This window comes from Syngnathus scovelli, unplaced genomic scaffold (assembly GCF_024217435.2).
Source record: "Syngnathus scovelli strain Florida unplaced genomic scaffold, RoL_Ssco_1.2 HiC_scaffold_100, whole genome shotgun sequence".
Lineage (NCBI taxonomy): Eukaryota > Metazoa > Chordata > Actinopteri > Syngnathiformes > Syngnathidae > Syngnathus > Syngnathus scovelli.
This window is the reverse complement of record NW_026061191.1, coordinates 37501-47193: the sequence shown is the minus strand read 5'-3', so window position 1 is coordinate 47193 and position 9693 is coordinate 37501.

The following is a 9693-nucleotide window of genomic DNA, read 5'->3' as shown; positions in this document are numbered from 1 at the left end:
CGAATTTTCGCTCGTTCGGGCCGACCGGAGGAACCAGCCGGGTCGGACACGTTACGGCGCAACAGCCGTTGGCACTTAGAAAATATTCGTTAAACTTCACAGGACCTCCAGGGGAAGAGGCCGAATTTTCGCTCGTTCGGGCCGACCGGAGGAACCAGCCGGGTCGGACACGTTACGGCGCAACAGCCGTTGGCACTTTGAAAATATTCGCCAAAGTCGTCCGGACCTCCAGGGGAAGAGGCCGAATTTTCGCTCGTTCGGGCCGACCGGAGGAACCAGCCGGGTCGGACACTTTACGGCGGAGCAGCCGTTGGCACTTTGAAAATATTCGCCAAAATGTTCCGGACCTCCAGGGGAAGAGGCCGAATTTTCGCTCGTTCGGGCCGACCGGAGGAACCGGCCGGGTCGGACACTTTACGGCGCAACAGCCGTTCGCACTTAGAAAATATTCGCCAAAATGTTCCGGACCTCCAGGGGAAGAGGCCGAATTTTCGCTCGTTCGGGCCGACCGGAGGAACCAGCCGGGTCGGACACGTTACGGCGCAACAGCCGTTCGCACTTAGAAAATATTCGCCAAAGTCGTCCGGACCTCCAGGGGAAGAGGCCGAATTTTCGCTTGTTCAAGCCGACCGGAGGAACCAGCCGGGTCGGACACGTTACGGCGCAACAGCCGTTGGCACTTTGAAAATATTCGCCAAAATGTTCCGGACCTCCAGGGGAAGAGGCCGAATTTTCGCTCGTTCGGGCCGACCGGAGGAACCAGCCGGGTCGGACACGTTACGGCGCAACAGCCGTTCGCACTTAGAAAATATTCGCCAAAGTCGTCCGGACCTCCAGGGGAAGAGGCCGAATTTTCGCTCGTTCGGGCCGACCGGAGGAACCAGCCGGGTCGGACACGTTACGGCGCAACAGCCGTTGGCACTTTGAAAATATTCGCCAAAATGTTCCGGACCTCCAGGGGAAGAGGCCGAATTTTCGCTCGTTCGGGCCGACCGGAGGAACCGGCCGGGTCGGACACTTTACGGCGCAACAGCCGTTCGCACTTAGAAAATATTCGCCAAAATGTTCCGGACCTCCAGGGGAAGAGGCCGAATTTTCGCTCGTTCGGGCCGACCGGAGGAACCGGCCGGGTCGGACACGTTACGGCGGAACAGCCGTTGGCACTTAGAAAATATTCGTCAAAGTCGTCCGGACCTCCAGGGGAAGAGGCCGAATTTTCGCTCGTTCGGGCCGACCGGAGGAACCAGCCGGGTCGGACACTTTACGGCGCAACAGCCGTTCGCACTTAGAAAATATTCGCCAAAATGTTCCGGACCTCCAGGGGAAGAGGCCGAATTTTCGCTCGTTCGGGCCGACCGGAGGAACCGGCCGGGTCGGACACGTTACGGCGGAACAGCCGTTGGCACTTAGAAAATATTCGTCAAAGTCGTCCGGACCTCCAGGGGAAGAGGCCGAATTTTCGCTCGTTCGGGCCGACCGGAGGAACCAGCCGGGTCGGACACGTTACGGTGCAACAGCCGTTCGCACTTAGAAAATATTCGCCAAAGTCGTCCGGACCTCCAGGGGAAGAGGCCGAATTTTCGCTCGTTCGGGACGACCGGAGGAACCAGCCGGGTCGGACACGTTACGGCGCAACAGCCGTTCGCACTTAGAAAATATTCGCCAAAGTCGTCCGGACCTCCAGGGGGAAGAGGCCGAATTTTCGCTTGTTCGGGCCGACCGGAGGAACCAGCCGGGTCGGACACGTTACGGCGCAACAGCCGTTGGCACTTAGGAAATATTCGCCAAAATGTTCCGGACCTCCAGGGGAAGAGGCCGAATTTTCGCTCGTTCGGGCCGACCGGAGGAACCAGCCGGGTCGGACACTTTACGGCGCAACAGCCGTTCGCACTTAGAAAATATTCGCCAAAGTCGTCCGGACCTCCAGGGGAAGAGGCCGAATTTTCGCTCGTTCGGGCCGACCGGAGGAACCAGCCGGGTCGGACACTTTACGGCGGAACAGCCGTTGGCACTTTGAAAATATTCGCCAAAATGTTCCGGACCTCCAGGGGAAGAGGCCGAATTTTCGCTCGTTCGGGCCGACCGGAGGAACCAGCCGGGTCGGACACCTTACGGCGCAACAGCCGTTGGCACTTTGAAAATATTCGTCAAAATGTTCCTGACCTCCAGGGGAAGAGGCCGAATTTTCGCTCGTTCGGGCCGACCGGAGGAACCAGCCGGGTCGGACACGTTACGGCGCAACAGCCGTTCGCACTTAGAAAATATTCGCCAAAGTCGTCCGGACCTCCAGGGGAAGAGGCCGAATTTTCGCTCGTTCGGGCCGACCGGAGGAACCAGCCGGGTCGGACACGTTACGGCGGAACAGCCGTTGGCACTTAGAAAATATTCGTTAAACTTCACAGGACCTCCAGGGGAAGAGGCCGAATTTTCGCTCGTTCGGGCCGACCGGAGGAACCAGCCGGGTCGGACACTTTACGGCGGAACAGCCGTTGGCACTTTGAAAATATTCGCCAAAATGTTCCGGACCTCCAGGGGAAGAGGCCGAATTTTCGCTCGTTCGGGCCGACATGGAGAACCAGCCGAGGCGGACACTTTACGGCGGTTGAGCCGTTGGCACTTAGAAATTATTCAGACTTCCATCAAACACACATCGGCCTTTTGCCGTCACTGCCCGGGATGGGCACCGTGGTAGCTCGGACAGTTCGTGTGACAGCTTCCGCTGGCACTTAGAAAATTTTTAAAATGAAAATAAACAGTTCTGCACATACGTGCCGACTATATTTTGCGAAAGGGGGGTAAAGTGATGAGTACACTAACTGGGGGGACCAAGTACATAAAGCCTACCCCTGGTACCTCAGAGAGGCCGAATTTTCGAATTCTGAGGCCGAGCTGGGGAACCAGACGAGGCGGACACTTTTCCGAGCGAGAGCCGATGGCACTTAGAAAATTTTCGGCTAAGTCGGCAGGACTTCCAGAGCGAGAGGCCGAATATTCGTCATCTGTGGCCGACCGGGGAACCAGCGGAGGCGGATAGGCGGTCACGGAGGTCCCGCCGGCTGGTCCGCGGGCCATTTTGGGTCCCGTAATTTAGCGGTCGCGGTCCGGAATCCACGCCGACCGGGGAACCAGCGGAGGCGGATAGGCGGTCACGGAGGTCCCGCCGGCTGGTCCGCGGGCCAATTTGGGTCCCGTAATTTAGCGGTCGCGGTCCGGAATCCACGCCGACCGGGGAACCAGCGGAGGCGGATAGGCGGTCACGGAGGTCCCGCCGGCTGGTCCGCGGGCCATTTTGGGTCCCGTAATTTAGCGGTCGCGGTCCGGAATCCACGCCGACCGGGGAACCAGCGGAGGCGGATAGGCGGTCACGGAGGTCCCGCCGGCTGGTCCGCGGGCCAATTTGGGTCCCGTAATTTAGCGGTCGCGGCCCGGAATTCGCGCCGGCCGGGGAACCAGCGCGGGCGGATAGGCGGTCACGGAGGTCCCGCCGGCTGGTCCGCGGGGGGAACTGCGCCCTCTGGCGGACACGCCATTGTAAATGAATGGGGTTTGGCACTTAGTGCATTTTTCGCCGAAGCCGACGAGCGCTCCGGGCGAGGAGGCCGGATTCTCGCCATCCGTGGCCGGCCGGGGAACCGGCCAAGGCGGATAGGCGGTCACGGGGGTCCCGCCGGCTGGTCCGCGGGCCAATTGGGGTCCCGTAAGTTAGCGGTCGCGGCCCGGAATCCGCGCCGGCCAGCAGCCACCGGGAGGCGGGTAGGCTGTCACGGAGGTCCCGCCAGCTGGTCCGCGGGCCAATTAGGGTCCCGTAAGTGAGCGGTCGCGGCCCGGAATCCACGCCGGCCAGCAGCCACCGCCAGGCGGGTAGGCTGTCACGGAGGTCCCGCCAGCTGGTCCGCGGGCCATTTAGGGTCCCGTAAGTTAGCGGTCGCGGCCCGGAATGCACGCCGGCCAGCAGCCACCGGCAGGCGGATAGGCGGTCACGGAGGTCCCGCCGGCCGGTCCGCTGGCCAATTACCTCCAGCCGAGCGGATATGAACTTTATTAGCACCTTCTACGAGATGGCGGAGCCTTATTCGACAACCAGCACCTCGGCTTAGCATTTTCCACGGCCCGCTGATCTTCCAGAAGACGTCCAGCCGGTTTCCTCCTCACATTTTAAGCCGGCCGAGGCTTCCGGCACCCCGGCTAAGCTTTCTCCACGGCCCGCTGAGCTTCCGAGGGACCTCCAGCCGGTTCTCCCGGTGCCTCGCGCCTCGCTTTGTGAGCCGGCCGAGGCTTCCAGCACCCCGGCTAAGCTTTCTCCACGGCCCGCTGAGCTTCCAGGGGACCTGCAGCCGGTTCTCCCGGTGCCTCGCGCCTCGCTTTGTGAGCCGGCCGAGGCTTCCAGCACCCCGGCTAAGCTTTCTCCACGGCCCGCTGAGCTTCCGAGGGACCTCCAGCCGGTTCTCCCGGTGCCTCCCGCCTCGCTTTGTGAGCCGGCCGAGGCTTCCAGCACCTCGGCCGAGCGTTTCCCACGGCCCGCTGAGCTTCCAGGGGACCTCCAGCCGGTTCTCCCGGTGCCTCGCGCCTCGCTTTGCGAGCCGGCCGAGGCTTCCAGCACCTCGGCTGAGCGTTTTCGGCGGCCCGTTGCTCTCCCGGAGGTCGCAACGGGGAGTTACCTCCCTCTCGCGGACACGGCGAGTAAATACACCGCCTCTCGCACTTGGCGCACACTCACTCGCATTGCTACGCCTCCCGTGGCACTTTAAGCGGCCGAACGGCGGGAGTAACTGCGACTCTCCTAAGGTAGGCTCACTTGACTATTTATTTATGTATTTATTTATTTTTGACGGTTCGCGGAGGCGATGACGCTCCGCGCGGGTAAACGGCGGGAGTAACTGTGACTCTCTTAAGGTAGGCTCACTTGACATTTATTTATTCATGTATTTATTTATTTTTGACGGTTCGCGGAGGCGATGACGCTCCGCGCGGGTAAACGGCGGGAGTAACTGTGACTCTCTTAAGGTAGGCTCACTTGACATTTATTTTGGCGGTTCGCGGAGGCGACCGGCACCGCCGGGAGGCCGTGCGCGCGCGCGCGCAGAGCGGCCGAATAACGCTCCGCCGGCCCCGGGTGATTACCGAGAGGCTCCCCGGCCTCGCGGAGCTCCGACGCTCCTCCGCGGGACCTCCGGCGGCCGGCGCGCTCGCGCACCACCCCCCGGCACCGCCGGGAGGCCGTGCGCGCGCGCGCAGAGCGGCCGAATAACGCTCCGCCGGCCCCGGGTGATTACCGAGAGGCTCCCCGGCCTCGCGGAGCTCCGACGCTCCTCCGCGGGACCTCCGGCGGCCGGCGCGCTCGCGCACCACCCCCCGGCACCGCCGGGAGGCCGTGCGCGCGCGCGCAGAGCGGCCGAATAACGCTCCGCCGGCCCCGGGTGATTACCGAGAGGCTCCCCGGCCTCGCGGAGCTCCGACGCTCCTCCGCGGGACCTCCGGCGGCCGGCGCGCTCGCGCACCACCCCCCGGCACCGCCGGGAGGCCGTGCGCGCGCGCGCAGAGCGGCCGAATAACGCTCCGCCGGCCCCGGGTGATTACCGAGAGGCTCCCCGGCCTCGCGGAGCTCCGACGCTCCTCCGCGGGACCTCCGGCGGCCGGCGCGCTCGCGCACCACCCCCCGGCACCGCCGGGAGGCCGTGCGCGCGCGCGCAGAGCGGCCGAATAACGCTCCGCCGGCCCCGGGTGATTACCGAGAGGCTCCCCGGCCTCGCGGAGCTCCGACGCTCCTCCGCGGGACCTCCGGCGGCCGAAAATAGCTCCAAGCCCAGCGGATCGGCTGCTTGGAAGCACCGCGCCGTCCGGCTCCACCTGGTACCTCGCACGGCTCTCATCTCCCCCCCGCACGGACTTCCGAGCGCTCGGGGAGACGCTCGGAAGCTGCCCGTGCCGTCGCGGCGGGGAATTGCCTCCCTCTGGCGGACGCGGCGAGTAAAAACACCACCTCTCGCACTTTGCGCACACTTACTTGCGTGGGTCCGCTTCCGATGACACTTTGAGCGGCCGAACGGCGGGAGTAACTACGACTCTCTTAAGGTAGGCTCACTTGACATTTATTCATGTATTTATTTATTTTTGACGGTTCGCGGAGGCGATGACGCTCCGCGCGGGTAAACGGCGGGAGTAGCTGTGACTCTCTTAAGGTAGCCTGACTCGACGTCTTTTTCAACGGTGGCTGGAGGACCCAGGCGGTTCTCGGGGGTGCGTCGCTCCTCACTTTTGACGCCCGAGGAGGCTCCCGGCACCTCGGCTACGCGTTTTCGGCGGCCCGCTGAGCTTCCAGAAGACCTCCAGCCGGTTCTCCCGGTGCTTTCCTCCTCACGTTTTAAGCCGGCCGAGGCTTCCGGCACCCCGGCTGAGCTTTTTTCCCACGGCCCGCTGAGCTTCCAGGGGACCTCCGGCCGGTTCTCCGCGCGCTTTCCTCCTCACTTTTAAGCCGGCCGAGGCTTCCGGCACCCCGGCCAAGCGTTTCCCACGTCCCGCTGAGCTTCCAGGGGACCTCCGGCCGGTTCTCCGCGCGCCCCCCTCCTAACTCGGCTCCCGGCACCCCGGCTAAGCGATTTGAACGGCCCGCTGATCTCCCGGAGGTCGCAACGGGGAATTGCCTCCCTCTCGCGGACACGGCGCGTAAATGCACCGCCTCTCGCACTTGGCGCACACTCACTCGCATCGCTACGCCTCCCGTGGCACTTTAAGCGACCGGGACCACCGCGAGCGCGGGCGATGACTAAGAGGCTCCCCGGCCGGCCTCGCGGAGCTCCGACGCTCCCCCGCGGGACTTCCGGCGGCCGGCCGGAGCCTCGGCACGGCTGCCGCACTCCCTAATAACACCCCGCGGACCCCCGCGAGCCGAACGCTCGCTGCCGCGGGCGACCCGTGCCAAGGCGGACGCGTGACGGCGCGGGAGCCCTCGGCACTATCTCACGGTCACGTATGTAGTCAAATCGTGTAAAATCACCGTTAGTTTATTCATAATATAGGTAATAATTAAATAAATATTAACATCGCGTATATTATTAATAAACACATGTATGTATTTATTTAATAATTAAATAAATATTAACATCGCGTATAATCATGCGCAATACTTCGTGGCCGACCGGGGAACCGGCGAAGGCGGACGCATCGCGGCGCGAGAGCCGTTGGCACTTTGGAAAAATAAATAAATAAATAAATAAATAAATAAATAATAATTCGCCGACCGGGCTCCGGGGGGAGAGGCCGATTTTTGGCCGTTCGTGGCCGACCGGGGAACCGGCGAAGGCGGACGCATCGCGGCGCGAGAGCCGTTGGCACTTTGGAAAAATAAATAAATAAATAAATAAATAAATAAATAAATAAATAAATAAATAATTCGCCGACCGGGCTCCGGGGCAAGAGGCCGAATTTTCGCTCGTTCGGGCCGACCGGGGAACCGGCGAAGGCGGACGCAGCGCGGCGCGAGAGCCGTTGGCACTTTGAAAAAAAAAAAAAAAAAAAAAATTCGCCCACCGGGCTCCGGGGGAAGAGGCCGGCTTTTCGCCGTTCGCGGCCGACCGGGGAACCGGCGAAAGCGGACGCGCTCTCTAACGAGCCCCGCCGGCCGGAGGAAGTGCGCCCTCTGGCGGACACGCCGTTGTAAATGAATGGGGTTTGGCACTTAGTGCATTTTTCGCCCAAGTCGAAGCGCGCTCCGGGCGAGGAGGCCGGATTCTCGCCACCCGTGGCCGGCCGGGGAACCGGCCAAGGCGGACGCGCTCTCTAACGAGCCCCGCCGGCCGGAGGAAGTGCGCCCTCTGGCGGACACGCCGTTGTAAATGAATGGGGTTTGGCACTTGGTGCATTTTTCGCCCAAGTCGAAGCGCGCTCCGGGCGAGGAGGCCGGATTCTCGCCACCCGTGGCCGGCCGGGGAACCGGCGAAGGCGGATAGGCTTTCACGGAGGATCCGCCGGCTGGTCCGCGGGCCGATTAGGGTCCCGCGAGTGAGCGGTGGCGGTCCGGAATCCAGGCCGGCCAGGAGGCACCGCCAGGCGGATAGGCTTTCACGGAGGAGCCGCCGGCTGGTCCGCGGGCCGTTTAGGGTCCCGCGAGTGAGCGGTGGCGGTCCGGAATCCAGGCCGGCCAGGAGGCACCGCCAGGCGGATAGGCTTTCACGGAGGACCCGCCGGCTGGTCCGCGGGCCGTTTAGGGTCCCGCGAGTGAGCGGTCGCGGTCCGGAATCCAGGCCGGCCAGGAGGCACCGCCAGGCGGATAGGCTTTCACGGAGGACCCGCCGGCTGGTCCGCGGGCCGTTTAGGCTCCCGTAAGTTAGCGGTCGCGGTCCGGAATACAGGCCGTCCAGGAGGCACTGCCAGGCGGATACACTCTCTAACGAGCCCCGCCGGCTGGTCCGCCGGGGGAAGTGCGCCCTCTGGCGGACACGCCGTTGTAAATGAATGGGGTTTGGCACTTAGTGCATTTTTCGACCAGCGGCAACGCAGGCTGACGGGCGGCCGCTTCCACGGGCCGGTACTACTCTACGGAGGCGCTAGCCGCCTCCGGTGGGGGCCGTGTGATCTCGCTGGATGCCCGAGGACCTTCCGCGAGGCCCGGCCGCAGCTTTTACGCGCGCCCGGTCCTATTACCTGGTGGAAGCTGGAGGCCGGGGCTCCGCAGCTCGCCGCCCGGGGACCTTCCGCGAGGCCCGGCCGCAGCTTTTACGCACCACCGCTGCTATTCTCTGGCTCCGGCTTCGTCCCGGAGGGTGCTTGGGGAACGGCGGCGCACACCGCGAACGGCCGGTGGCGGTCGGCTGGTGGCGGTCGGCTGGTGGCTGTCGGCTGGTGGCGGTCGGGGGTGGCGCTTGGGGATGGCGCTTGGGGATGGTGGCTGTCGGCTGGTGGCGGTCGGCTGGTGGCGGTCGGCTGGTGGCGGTCGGCTGGTGGCGGTCGGGGGTGGCGCTTGGGGATGGCGCTTGGGGATGGTGGCTGTCGGCTGGTGGCGGTCGGCTGGTGGCGGTCGGGGGGTGGCGGTCGGGGATGGCGCTTGGGGATGGTGGCTGTCGCCTTGTGGCGGTCGGCTGGTGGCGGTCGCCTTGTGGCGGTCGCCTTGTGGCGGTCGGGGATGGCGCTTGGGGATGGTGGCTGTCGCCTTGTGGCGGTCGGCTGGTGGCGGTCGCCTTGTGGCGGTCGCCTTGTGGCGGTCGGGGATGGCGCTTGGGGATGGTGGCTGTCGCCTTGTGGCGGTCGGCTGGTGGCGGTCGGCTGGTGGCGGTCGGGGGGTGGCGGTCGGGGATGGCGCTTGGGGATGGTGGCTGTCGCCTTGTGGCGGTCGGGGGGTGGCGGTCGGGGATGGCGCTTGGGGATGGTGGCTGTCGCCTTGTGGCGGTCGGCTGGTGGCGGTCGGCTGGTGGCGGTCGGCTGGTGGCGGTCGGGGGGTGGCGGTCGGGGGTGGCGCTTGGGGATGGTGGCTGTCGCCTTGTGGCGGTCGGCTGGTGGCGGTCGCCTTGTGGCGGTCGGGGGGCGGCGGTCGGGGGTGGCGCTTGGGGATGGTGGCTGTCGGCTGGTGGCGGTCGGCTGGTGGCGGTCGGCTGGTGGCGGTCGGCTGGTGGCGGTCGGGGGTGGCGCTTGGGGATGGCGCTTGGGGATGGTGGCTGTCGCCTTGTGGCGGTCGGCTGGTGGCGGTCGCCTTGTGGCGGT